Source organism: Thermobia domestica, chromosome 17 (assembly GCF_964235325.1).
Source record: "Thermobia domestica chromosome 17, izTheDome1.hap1.1, whole genome shotgun sequence".
Lineage (NCBI taxonomy): Eukaryota > Metazoa > Arthropoda > Insecta > Zygentoma > Lepismatidae > Thermobia > Thermobia domestica.
In genome coordinates, this window is record NC_137470.1 from 148,403,370 (window position 1) to 148,418,248 (window position 14,879).

At 37.0% G+C, this 14,879-nt stretch overlaps 1 long non-coding RNA gene across 1 annotated transcript in view; it reads right to left on the reverse strand.

The window, feature by feature from the left end:
• LOC145673763 (uncharacterized) overlaps window positions 1-14,879 on the reverse strand; it is a 219,771-nt gene that overhangs the window by 72,656 nt on the left and 132,236 nt on the right. The window lies entirely within an intron of this gene.

Genomic DNA, 14,879 nt, shown 5'->3' on the forward strand with positions numbered 1-14,879 from the left:
TTTCCGATGATCCTTTGGCTACGTGTGCTTCTGTCCAATAATATACTGTGTAAACAATTTGTTCTTTGTTTGCCTATCGGTTGACGTTCCTTCGTAAATCGTAAAATTAAACAACTAAAATTGTGCTGCTGTAATAGGCGGTTTGATCTGGAACTCGAGGAAGAACATGATTATTTTGCGAGTCGAATAATAAAGTGATTGCATCATCGTTTCTACTTTTCAATAAGGAATGAAAGGCTTCACCTTCCTCTTATGTATCAAAAATTCAGTTTCACAAGAGGTATTCCCTGATTGAAGTCTCAACTCAAACTGCATACATTTCGAACATTTATTTACAGCAGGACTTCCAAAACTTCAGTTACAAATAAGAGTATGGAACCCGAAGATCGTTTTCCACATCGTTATTGTACAGTTGGTGAAGTTTTGCTACAGACAAATAACTTGGCAGCTAATGCTTCTTTCCATTTTCTCGTCTGCAATAATGTTTCTGTACAGGAATTAGTCTTTCACAGGCCCGTTTTTATAATATTGTGCGCCTGTGTGCCCTTTTGCTGCCTCCCCGCACAATTTTGCCGCCCCCTCAAAAACGACCAATATTATTATAGTTGAATTCAGTTATTTGGGTGGGGGGTCGCTGAGATGTATAACGACAGCTTTAATACATTTCAACTTCAAGGTCATATTCCACTCCCCAGGAAGGGGGCGAGATTTTAAAAGTAATCGAAAACGACTGATATTAGTGTTGAATTCATAGTTTTCGAGGTCGCTAAGTTTAACGGTATCATTTTTCATGATGTTTTAAGTTCATCCTCACCGCTTGGAATGGGGTGGGAAATGATGACTTTTTTAACATATTTTCTCGCCCTTGCGCGGGACTCTGCAGATTGCTAGTTTTAAATATTACTTTATTGTGAATCTTAGAGAAATTCCAAAATTTTGCCGCCCAATAAATTCTGCCGCCCTGTGCTCGAGCATAGAATAGCACTTACCTAAATACGGGCCTGGTCTTTCAATGAATGTTTTAACAGTTTTCTTCTTGGCTTCAAACATATGGGACTTATGGTCTCCTCCTCTGTTTTCTGATGCCAGCTATCCACTTTCAAAATTCCGTTTACATATTAGCTTAAACCGTTTCTCAGATACTCCTAACACACAACAAATAGAAAATCTTACACACTATCAGCAGTGTTTTGATGTCACTATCACATTTCGGATCGTAATATCGAATCCAAAGCTGTGTTGCTTCTTCCTTGTTGTTCTTTGGTCTTTTTCGTTGTGGTGTTGAAGGTTTCGTATGCTTTAATATGAAATTGTCTTAGATTATTTTATTTTTAACCAAATAGAAGCATTGGTGAAATTTGCAAATATCTTGCATACACATTTCTGTACATCTAAGTCTTTCCTCCTACATGGTTACAGTTAAAGTGTTTCGTGCAAAAATTTTGTGAATGGGTTGACTCTTTTAATTTTTACGTTTTGCGTTTCCACTTGTCAGGATTACGCATTTTCTTCCTGCCGTTTCCAGGTGGACTTGGTGTAATAATAACATCCTCCTCTTTCAAATCTTTCAATCTTTCCATCTCCGTGGACATTTACGCCGGAAAGCTTCTTGTAATAGGACAGAGTGATTTGAGAAACACTCTTCAAGCTACTTTTGCTACTCCAACAATGGCGTCGTAGTAAATAAAACCAACCTTATCGTTAAAACCTTATCAAATTTTCAGTTATAGCCGGTGATAACACAATATTCTTTCTTGAAGGAGAAATGAATGTAAATCCCGTGAAATTTAATTGTTTATCACTATTATCTTGCTTGCTGATGCAATGCATAGCATTGGGACAAAAGACAATTTGAACCGAAAATGGCAACTAGTCATTCAATGGTTATAGAAAAGAGCCGTTTTGGAATTAAAAAATCCTTTCCTTATCAGTGCGCCATGTTGTTGTGGACAATATCACTTATGAACAAAAACCTACTTTTCAAATTACTTTTTTTTAATGTTTTAGACAGTTTTGGCAAAAAACCAATTCATAAACAGAAAGATACGACCTCAAAGATTTCAAAGCTACTGATATCTCAATTTAAAAAAAGAAAAAATGGACAAGATCCGTTTTGAAAATAAACTCGACAATTAAAACTACTTTTAGCGTTACCCAGGAACAACGACGTGGACGTAGTAGTAATTTGTTCCCTTCGGGGTGCTTTTTTAATGTGAGTCCCCTTGCCTCTCACCATCGGGGTGCTTGTTTCAGGTGAGTCCCCTTGCCTCTCACCATCGGGGTGCTTGTTTTAGGTGAGTCCCCTTGCCTCTCACCATCGGAGTGCTAGTTTTAGGTGAGTCCCCTTGCCTCTCACCATCGGGGTGCTTGTTTTAGGTGAGTCCCCTTGCCTCTCACCATCGGGGTGCTTGTTTTAGGTGAGTCCCCTTGCCTCTCACCATCGGGGTGCTTGTTTTAGGTGAGTCCCCTTGCCTCTCACCATCGGGGTGCTTGTTTTAGGTGAGTCCTCTTGCCTCTCACCATCGGGGTGCTTGTTTAAGGTGAGTCTCCTTGTCTCTCACCATCGGAAGCTCCATATTTTACCGTAGCAAATGTTCAAAATGGTGTCCGTTTTCTGCAATACACATTACAACTCTGTTTCTGAAGGACAATTCTACTGCTCTAAGTGTCTCTTCGCTAATGTTTGCACATGCATTGATTATGCGCTGCCGCATATTTTCTGGGGTTGTTGGTTCTTCCGTGTAACATTTTGCTTTTAGCGTTCCCCACAGGAAAAAGTCGGAAGAAGTTAAATCAGGGGATCGTGCAGGCCAATTTTGAGGACCACCTCGTCCAACCCATCGATCAGGATATTTTCTATTCAAAACCTCACGAGATATCCGTGAATAATGCGCTGGACATCCGTCTTGTTGAAACCAAATATTCATTCTTGTTTGAAGTGGGACATCTTCCAGTAGTGTTGGCAAAATATTATCTAAAAAATCGGCATACATTTGACCATTCAAATTCCCGTCTATGAAGTATGGGCCAATTATTCGAGTACCTAAAACACCGCACCAAACGTTCACACTCCATGGACGTTGACGCTCGGCTTGTCTTAACCAATGAGGATTATCTACTGACCAATAATGCATATTATGCCGATTCACTTGACCAGTATTCGTGAAAGTTGCCTCATCAGAGAAAAGTATCTGTGAAATAAAATCATCATTAACTGCTAATTGCTGTTGTATCCAATTGCAAAAGTTCAAGCGGTGTTGAAAGTCGTCCCCATGTAGTTCCTGATGCAACGAAACGTGGTATGGATGGAATCTGTGTTCATGCAGTATGCGCAGAACACTTCTTTGCGACATTCCAGAACTTCGTGCGATTTGCCGAGAACTGATGTGAGGATTTGCAGCAACTGCAGCTAAAACATTCACTGCGGCATTTTCGTTCGTCACAGGCCGTGATCGGACTCGTTGTCTGGGTTGAATACTTCCAGTTTCAATAAATAATTGAATAATACTGCGAAAAGTCGTTGCAGAAGGAACATTCCTATCAGGGAACAGGTTAGCATACCTTAAACGTGCTTCTTCTACTGTCTATTTGACTCAAAGTACTCCTTAACTTCGTCACCTAATGTTACTGATATCTTCAATTGATCCATAATAAGAATTTTTCTGTAACTAATGAACAACTATTTTCATCATTATTGATCACAGACTCTAACTACATAGCAACGTCCAACTTCATCATACGATACGGACTATTGTCTTGTTGCCCATATTCTTTTCTTTCAGTTAACATCCCATTAAAAGTGAAATCCACAATCCTACTCCACTCAATAGAATTTCATCAAGAAACTAATCCTTGAAACTACAAGTTATTCTCACCAATACAAACAACGAGATAACCCTGAATGACATGTGAACGTACTTTGTGAGTACGTTATGTAACATTGTCTTTCTTGGCGCTGTCTAATAGATGGCGCTCTAATTGACAACATTCAAAATGAGTAAACACCGCTGACAAGTGATAAGAAAATGTTCGAAATTGTGACTATTTTTTGCGATATATTTTGCATTATTCAAACTACCGTCTACGAAGCAAGAACTGCTATCACGCGTAGCAGTCCATGGTTAGATTTCCTTTAGGTGTAACACTTGCAATTAGGAATGGGCACGAGCGAGTTCGAGCAAGTTTTCTTTGAAACTACACTCGACTCGACTCGAAAAACTTCCTCCAACTCTACTCGAAATTCTACTCGAATTCGGGTTAAGTTTCGAGTCGAGTCGAGCCAATTCGAGCTAAATCCTGTGTGTAGTTCCAAATACTCTTTTCAAATATCCTACGTAGATAATATAATTATCAATGATATTACTAGTAATATACTACCACTACTACAACTTATTATTATTATTATTATTATTATTATTATTATTATTATTATTATTATTATTATTATTATTATTATTATTATTACTATACGAAAGATAGGCGGTTTGTATCTGAATACTAAAAACTAGTTGACTGTCTATCTGCGTAGTCGACAAGTCTTTAGGAGGCAAGGACATCGGTCATGAGGTTCTGGGTTTGAGTTCCGGAGGAGTAAGCCAAAAATTGATAAAAGTTATAGGGCGTCAGTCAAACATGTTCAAAACTGCTTGGTCCTGGTTTAGGGTTGTCATCGGCTCAAGCGGTCGGCTCACAGCTTATTCACTATCAAGCCAAACAGAAAAGTGAGCCAACAGCTCACCCAATCGAGCCGGCTCAGCCATAGGCTCAGTTAAGCTGAGTCGAACCGAGTCGATGGGCTGCTTTTAATGGAGCTGGCTCGAGCCGATGGCTCACATGAGTCGAGTTGGTGGCTGATCCGAATGGAACCGGCTGGAGCCATCGGTTCAATTGTGCCGAGTCGCTGGCTCGTCCCAACCAAGCCGGCTCAATTGAACCGAGCCGATGGCTTTCCATCCCAACCGAGCCGGCTTGAGCTGTTCGCTCAGTTGAACCAACCGAGCCTATTGACATCACTGCACGGATTGGGCTTCTTCTGGGGCTCAAAAAGTCGACCGTGCAGGTCTAAGCCTAGACGGTAAGAACCACAGTATATATTTATATTGGTGCTCACGAAATTTGAAGCTGTCTCGTTATAAAAATCTATTGTTGTCTCGTTTTCGAGACGAGATGACATATACTAAACGTACCCCCACCAGATGTACCTTTGTCGTGAGAAATATTAAAAGTATTCGACATTACTGCTTACATTTCTCATGGCTTTCGCTTTCCAGTCTAAACAGGCCATAATTTAAAAACGAGTTAAAAAGAGCTGAATGTGCGAGCCATTTATCAAACTCGACTCGACTCGAAACTCGAGCTCAAAACAGTGACTCGGCTTGGAACTCGACTCGAGAAAATTACCTTTGACTCGACTCGAATTCAACTCGAGTCGAGTTTAAGCTCGACTCGCGCCTATCCCTACTTGCAATGTGTAGTCTATTGCAGAAATGGGGGACCATTTCGAACGTTTGTTCGTTTGTTCAGTAAACAATGAAGATGTGTGAGAGGCAAAGAGACAACCCCAAAACAAACACCGAATGGTAGGATGCAAGAGACTCAACTAAAACAAACACCTCGATGATGAGACTCAAGGGGACTTACCTGAAACAAGCACCTCCTTAGTGAGAGGCAAGGGGACTCACATTGAATCAGCAAACCAAAGGCAACAAACTAATAGATACTACGTCCACGTAGTCCAATTGAAGTAAATTTCACCTACATCGGTAACAGAAATTACACCAAAATCTTGGGCAAAGTAATGAATTATGTTCTGGAGAATCAAGTGTTTTGCTTAAAACATTACAGTTTCTCATTAAAGATTTTAGAATAACCACCTTTCAGAATAACTGAGATAGCGTTACGGTAGTCAACTATGGTGTCATTTGATAGCATTTACAAAGATATCAAAACTATCTACTTTAATTTTCTTAATCTGATGCGTATTTCTTGGATAATTTTCAATTGTTCGTAACAAATTTTCGTCGATTACAGTGCCACCTATCACGAAACGAAAAAAATGTTCAATACAAAAGTTACGTATTCGTTCCCAGAGTATCCAAACCTTTATTAAATAATGGAGGTTCTCGTATAATATTTCAAAGTTGACCCCCTCCCGCCCCCGGGAGGTTGGGCAGGGGTCGAGTGTGATATTGTTGAATGTTCCCCTTCGAGATGAGTGAATTTTTTTACGTTTTTTTTTAAAATCCGATTTTTAGCTTTCCAGATATTTTAAAAAACAGTTTTAAATGCCTCATTTTTCAAATGTTTGTAAGCCATTTTGATTTTTGTCGATTACAGCGCCATCTATTACGCAACGAAAAAAAATGTTCAATACAAAAGTTACGTATTTTTTCACGGAGAATCAGAATATGGAAAAAAATAGGGGTTTCTATTCAAGATTTCAAAGCTGCCCCCCTCCCGCTCCCGGGGGGTGGGGGCAGGGGGTCGAGTGTGGTATCATTGGATGTCCCCCTTCGAGGCGAACAACTTTTATTACAACTTTTTCAAAATCCGATTTGTAGTTTTCCAGATATTCAAAAAAACAGTTTTAAATGCCTCACCCGGTATATATATATATATATATATATATATATATATATATATATATATATATATATATATATATATATATATATATATATGTGTGTGTGTGTGTGTGTGTGTGTGTGTGTGTGTGTGCTTGTATGTTATTCCAGGGTTTCTATTATTTGATTTTGACAAACGGTTCTATATGGTCAGTATAGAAAGTTGTCTGAATACTGATATTATTATTATTATTATTATTATTATTATTATTATTATTATTATTATTATTATTATTATTATTATTATTAATTCCAATGATGCTACTGATAATAACTTGGAATGAATCGTATAGCATCTTTATGATTGATAATTTGATATTAATTTTCAAATCAATATTTGAGATTTTCAACGATCTTAAAAGTTCGTTACTGAATTCTCTATGTCTGTGTGTGTTGCATTTTTTTTTTCAATTTTGAACCGTGCATTTGATAGAGCTTCAAAAACTATAAGAGAAAGTGATTAAATTTTTCGCGTCACTCTTACCGTTCCCGAGATATTGGCCAAGAAATGACCGACTTCCAGAGATTTAAGGAGCCATATCTCGAGAACCGTAAGTCATAGAGAGATCATATTGGTGTTGTTCATTACCTAAGATGATGTTAAACATTTTGGTGCCAAACAGTAACCGATGGCCACTGGCCAATTGGCCACTTGTTTGGCCAATTGCCAGTGGTATAGTGGCCAACAATTAATATCGGTACCAAAATGCGTATCATCCTCTTAGGTATTGACTAACACCAATATCATCTCTCTATGACTTACCATTCGCGTGATATTGGCCAAAAGTGGCCAATTTCTAGATATTTAAGAATCCATAGCTCGAGAACCATAAGTTATAGAGAGATGATATTGATGTCGATCAATACCAAAGAAGTTGGTAAATATTTTGGTATCAAATAGTAACTGGTGGCCATTGTCCAACTGACCACTGGTTTGGCCAATGGCCAGTTGGCTAGTGGCCACTAATTAATATCAGTACACATTGTTTACCTTCAATATTCAAATTAGCTGTGTTGCAAGGTATACGTACCGTCAATACCACATTTAGTGCCAAACAGACGTTCTAAAACAGTACTGCATTATGCTTGGGGGAAAGTGAATCGCTATTCGCTTTGCCCCTTCTAAAATTATTATCTTTGCCCCACACTACCACATGAGACAAAAGACTGTCTACAGCATATTGACGACGTATTTACGATAATTCTCAAACATTATAACGAAGGTAAGATCTCACCCTATCCATGCATAGTGTGTTCGCAAACATTCTACGGAATAGTAAGAAAAGATTTCAAAATCCTTACCTCTTGAATTTTTTTTTAGCAAAATGCGTATTTTCTTTTCTTCTCCTCTCTCGTCGAAACAATAACACGTACACACAAAACAGTAACGTCCTTCTCTTCTTTCACTAGTGACGTCATAAACCGGGGCAAACATTTCCTGCCCTCTGTTTTCAGTTGACTGTAAATTGCATTATTCGCTTTGCCTCATATATCCACTTTGCCCTTCTTTCCTCTAGTAGGGTCTGAAACATTACAGCAACTACTATTGAAAATTTATTATATACTAGGGGCACAGAGACTCAGTGGTAAAGCCAGGGGGCACGGTGGGCCAGTGGTAGAACGTTCACCTCTGGTCCCCGCCAAGTGAACTTTGTGGTAGACAAACACCGTGTTCGTGGGTTTTCTCGGGGTACTCCCGTTTCCTCCCACTTTCTTCATTCCACCATTTCAGTCATCTCTCATTATCACCGTCTCCTTTAGCCTAACCGGCATAACCGTGGGACGTAAAACTTACAGATTTCATTTCAGTGGTAAAGCCCTCATTTGTGGTGCGAGGGGTGGTTGGAATCCCGTATTTACGCTAGATTGTGGTGGACATCTTGTATATGTACTTTCTCGGAGTTCTCCCAAATTCTCCTCCCTCATTCTCATGCTACCAATTCTGTTCACAATAATTTACGCTCATTAATCAATCGCTTCCTTTAGCCCAAAGGGATTAATGGGACGCAAAACTAAAATTTTAATTTGATTTTAACATTTCGTACTTTCAAAGATAACGCCAATTTTGTGATATTGGTAAGAAGTTGAATATCTTGCAGTGTTCCTTATCTTAATCTGCACGCATTCAAGATTGATATAAATTCAATTTTGTACGATAAGAATAAACTTTAGTGAAATTAGTAACAACAACCTGATTTGATATGGTTCGACAGATATTTACACAGCACCTACTAATAAAAAATAATATTCCTTTATATTAATTAATGTTTCTCTCCCGTTGATCAACAGACGGCAGTGCGTCATTTTTTCTAGGTAAGAAGAAAACCATTAAATGATTCCATTTTAACAGTTTGTAAAACCGTTTCTTACATAAAATGAGTTTTCTTACTCTCTTTTTTTATTCTTTCTTGTAAATAAATATATAAATTCTCTGAAGTAGGAAAAACTGAAATTCTCACTAAACATCAAATTCCCAACTGTGATATTATGTTATCTGGTGTTTTTTGATTTAAGTTTAGGAAAAATGAAAGATGGAGATATTCGTTCTAATAATATTAATTTTAGTCTAGTAATAAACAATTGATTAGAATAAATTTGGGATTTGCTCGAACTTTCTGAGACAATTAGTCATTATTAATAATGATATTAAAAGAAAAACATTGCTCGGCTTTCCTTGAGATAAATCCGCAAATGGCGGAGACGGGGTCGTACAAGTTGATATGACTGGTCAGTGTGTCAGCTCCAAACACCATTGTCTTTGACTTTCTAGACCCGACTTCGGAACTTCTTAATTGATAAGAACAATAAATAAATAAATAGATTGTAATACCCTTTGCAAGTTGATATTTCAAAATAGATGTTGTGGTATGTTACCCTGGTGCAAAATCATCTGGAAATTGCGGGGGAAGGAGTATAACTAGGGGCGTCATTTCGGAAGGGCGGGTGCAACTGGCCTCCCAGCCAGAGATTTGGGGCGGGCGTGATTATGTTAACCCTTGCACTACCATTTTCTTTTCCGAGTGAGAAACATTAATATATGGTTACTTGAAGTTATTTTCAAACGTGTATATATATATATATATATATATATATATATATATATATATATATATATATATATATATATATATATATATATATATATATATATAACATTTTCCGCCGTTTCGTTTTTCGACGTGGGAAGGGTGGGACATATGTATCCCACTGATATTTTTATGTGGGACCTATATGTCCCAGTGGTAGTGACATGAATGATCATCTTGTATTTTCAATTATGATACGTACATTGTCAGAAAAACAGTTGGGTCGTATTTATAATTACAAATATTTCACATTTCGGCATCCTTTTCCAAATGACAGTACCTGCAACCACTGCTTTATCACTATAACCTTGTTCTTCAAATTTCGTCTGTTCCATTATCACCACGTTCACTTCCACTAAAGTCTATTTGATAATGTTCATAAGAATTCTGTAAACCATTAGCAGGCTTTTCTTTACCAGTGGAACATCGATTCATAGCAATAACATGCGGTAAATTAACACGGGTCCTCTGAGAATGTATCGTGGGACACATGTATCCCACTGGTAGTGAAAGGGTTAGGGGCCCAAGTCGTTAAAAAATTATCTTACAAATATCTAAATTGTGTTTTTTGTATTAATAATAGCATGTATTGATGTCTGGAGGGCCCACGAAAAGTTTAGGGGCAGTCACGCCTAGCCACCTCTGGTTGCGGACCTGTGCCCTCCATGACTTTAACAACGCAAAAACCGAAATGACGCTTCTGAGTAGAACGATTTACATTAAAGAGTAATTGTCCCTCACTTTTGAAATCAGTCTTATTAAGCTAAAATAACGATAGACTAAATAATAATAATAATAATAATAATAATAATAATAATAATAATAAAAATAATAATAATAATAATAATAATAATAATAATAATAATAATAATAATTTAAAGAGAATCGTCATTGTTATTTGAAATACATCAATATCGTTCCTTGATCTCCTGTATTTCATATATGCTTTGGTGCGCATAGTCTTGGAAGAGAATCCGGGCGAATCATCAAATTTTACTGATGTAATCCCACCACAATAAGTCAATTGCAATCATAGATAGTAGACTCTAATCTATAAAGTAAAAAATAGTGGAGCCAGGGAGCAGAAGGTCAGAATAATGTACACACTAACCAAAAGTCTTATTCCTTACCAGGCTTTGGAAAAATTGCGGAGCGTAACGCAAAGTTCGCAAGAATTAGTTATGACTGCTTTGTCTATTACCCCAAACTAAAACGCAGATCGTGCGTTACGTCGACGGAAGCCAATACGGAATATGGCCCAAACATTATGCAGTTGAATTGCACAATCTGGTCGTTCAAAGCTCTCCACATCTGTAGCTCAGAGTTTTTAATTTTTATTTATTTACTAACAGGAATGTCGCTTCTTCACACAGAAAAAAGAAGTTTTTTGAGAGTGTTTGAACCCTGTTTCCCCCCTTAAGATACGCATTTCTATGAAAGTATTAAGATAAATACACACAATATAGATATTTGAACCCTTACCCCGTTAGGATACGCCTTTTAATCAAAGTTAGGATACGCCTTTTAATCATGATAGAAAAATGAGCTTGAAGTAGGTACTAACTATGTCTAAAATTCATTTCAGACGGGTCAGTTGCTTCTTCCTGACGCTTTCACAAACAATAGACAACATTCATATCAATTCGCAAAAAAAAAAAAAAAAAAAAAAAAAAAAGCACTTCTGGAAATTGACGACCTCGTAGTCATCTCCCTTAGCACTCCTATGCCGTTGAAGGCTGAAGTTGGACTTAAGCTGCATTGGCAGTGTCACAATTTATCAATGGATTCAACGTTAAAGTAAGTCATTTTTTATTATATTTACGTTACCCACTCTATCAACCTTAAAGATGCTAAAGATGTCTTAACCCTTCCACTAAACTGAGCTTACTTGTCATCAGGACTGTTACGTATGACCTTAGATAGCTCGAAAATCATGGATTCGACTAATAATATCGGTCTTTTTCTACTATTTTTATACGTTATCCCCTTCCCACTCCATCAATCCCTACACCGACAGGGGATGAGTTGAACTTAAAGAGAACCAGTGCTGTCACTATTCATCTGTGACACCCCGAAAGTTATGAATTGGACATTAACATCGGTCCTTTTTGGTTACTTTAACATGTCACTCGTTCCCACCTCACCCCTCACGCCCCATACCGTTAGGGATGAACTTGGATTTCGTCAACATTGAAAGTGACACTATTGACATCAGCAACCCATTCAACTATGGGTTTGACACTAACACCGATCGTTTTAGGTTATTTTAACATGGCAGTCTTTCCTACCCTGACCTCTCAACCTCCATACCTTCGGGGGATGCGTTTGAATTTAAAGAGCATCGGGAGTATCAGTATTAATATCACCAACCCCAAAAACTGTGGATTTGACACTAACATAGATCGTTTCCGATTATTTTAAATGGCATACTCCTTACCCCTCCTTTCCCCTTGCCGTCTACACCTAAGTTAGATAAGGTTTCACTCACGCTCCGAAAACCATAAAAGTGGTTCAGTGGCCAACGAGAAGATGGCGAGAGAACATCGTTACATTCATTTTTATTTACATAAGCTATTTGAAATGCCCGTTCTTCGCATGGGTAATACTGGTTTATGAAAAGTGTTAGCATCCTTTCTCACTTATGAAACACACCGTACAACGACTCACCAAAGGTAGTCATTAACCCTGGTTCAGCTAATATAGGTATATCTCTAATGGCAATAATCGTTTACACCTTAAAAATATCTTCTGAAGTTCTATTCACTAGTATGCTCACCTTTTCTACTGAAATTACAAGTCCATGATGAATATTAAATAATTTATTCTTTGATTCCCTTTTAATGTATATTCACACAAACTGACTTGCAATCAAACATGTTAAGTGAGTATCTATAAACAACGACATAGCAACCAACTAGACAATAATGTATATTTCTTATATATTAAAACATTCTTCTTTTGTTATTTAATTAACATTATAATAGGTATAGTGCTTGTGTAAAAGCACTTTCTGCCCGAGATATATGTAATTATGGACCGATACAAAGTATCTCGTTATATAAAATGTCGCCCGATAAAGGGACTAAATATAAAAGTTACAAGGGAGCTTGACTTTTATATTTAAGAACCACTGGTCCGTTTATAATAATGACATGATAATAATTGTGTTCTTTACATTTTGATCGCCCCTCATATATCACTTTGTTCAATTACTTTATATAAATACATTTATACTAAAACATTCATTCCATTATCATTTATCTTTGACAACAAAGTTTCAACACAAATCAATATAATATAAATAACCTTTTATGTTTAATCAATTATGAATCGAATTATAATTCTTCGCATTAACACGACAGAATTGAAATCATTTGGAAATTATCATTTGTTAATGAGAATTAAAGAAAATTAAATTAAGTAAAAATCAAAAATTAAATGTAACCTATGCTCGGACGAGCAAAAAGAAGAAAATAAATTTACTTTTACACAAACGGAAGTCCCCTTTTTTTTAAGTCTCCTTCATTCTTATTTATTTGAGCAAGAATGTCAGGCGCAACTAACTTTTTTACTAGACGCATCCATTTTTCTCCTGTATACTGGGTAGGCCTCTAAACCTTCAACTCATCTATATTACGAAGTCCAATTGACGTACCCGTTTTAGCGTTCAACAATTCAAAAACTTTAGGGTTTATTTCCTTGAAACATAAATAAGGACCTGAGAAAATGTCACAAAATTTATAAATCTTCTTTAACAATGCATTACTTTGTGGATGTTGTTTAACAAAAACTAAGTCATTGATCTTGATTCGATATTTTCCTTCTTGTAAAGACTCTAATTGAGAATTACGCTTCAAAAATTTGTTGTGTCTTCTAATTTTTACCATATTCACTAAACTTGAAGAATCTACGATTGCCGAATCTTCTAACTTGACATTAAAATGTTGTTCCACAGGGAAAATCAGATCAGAACCGTTATGTACATTAGCAGGAGACACGCCCAATGTGTCTGATATCGAATGATTCAAAAGATACGTGATTTGATTGACATGCTTAATCCATTCGGCATGCTTATCTTTACAAAAGTGTCGAAACAACATACCAAAATTACGATGCACATTTTCTACAATAGAGCTGCTAGGATGGTACGGAGTTACGAAATGAATTTTAATGTTAGCCTTGTTCATGGCTTTAATAAACACATCACTTTTGAATTGTGAACCATTATCACATAATATGTGTTCGACAGGACCACAATGTGGAATGTATACGTTCAAAATTTTATTTATGATGGCAGCGGAAGTTGCTCTACGCAGAGGGTAAGCTACTACATAGCGCGAAAAAATATCCATAGTAGTAAGTAAATAAGTTTCTCCTGTAGCTGCTCGTGGTAACGGTCCATATAGATCGATAGATAAGAACGAATGTGGTCTCTCTGGAGTTATTGATAACATAGGTTTTTGTACAGCCTGGTAGTTATGTTTTATTCGAATACATTCAATACAGTCCTTGATATGATTTTTGATTTGAGCTCTCATTCCTCTCCAATAAAAGGATTTATTAATCAAGGCGCATACTTTCACATAACCAAAATGACCGAAATCGTCATGATAAGCTTTTAATATTCGGGTTGTCAATAGGTGGAATGCAAATTTTGTTTCTAGACTTGAATTTAAAATCTTTAATAAGTAGGATTCCGTTGGATAATTTAAATCTGGAATTCCATTGTTTGGGGCAATTACACTCCGCACTGCATGAAGACAAATGTTTCATGATCTGGTTGTATTCATGATGATTCAGTTGATGTTCTCTTAGATCTTCCATTGAAATGGTGGCTATTTCATCCTGTAAGACTTTAAATTCGTTGATGGACAAGATATGTTGTTCTTCTCCAGGAAACAGACGTGATAAAGTATCTACGGGTCCATTATCTACTCCTTTAATGTGTTGTACTTCAAAGTCATAAGACTGAGGCTCCAACGACCAACGAAGTAGTCTGTTATTATATCCCTGTATACTGTTAAGGTATCGTAATGAATTATGGTCGGTAAGTACTATGAAATGGCATCCACTGAGATATGGAGCAAATTTTTGTACTGCAAAACGTACGGCCAATAATTCGATTTCTGTAGTGGTGTATCCTTTCTCAGCTTTCTTTAAAGTACGGCTA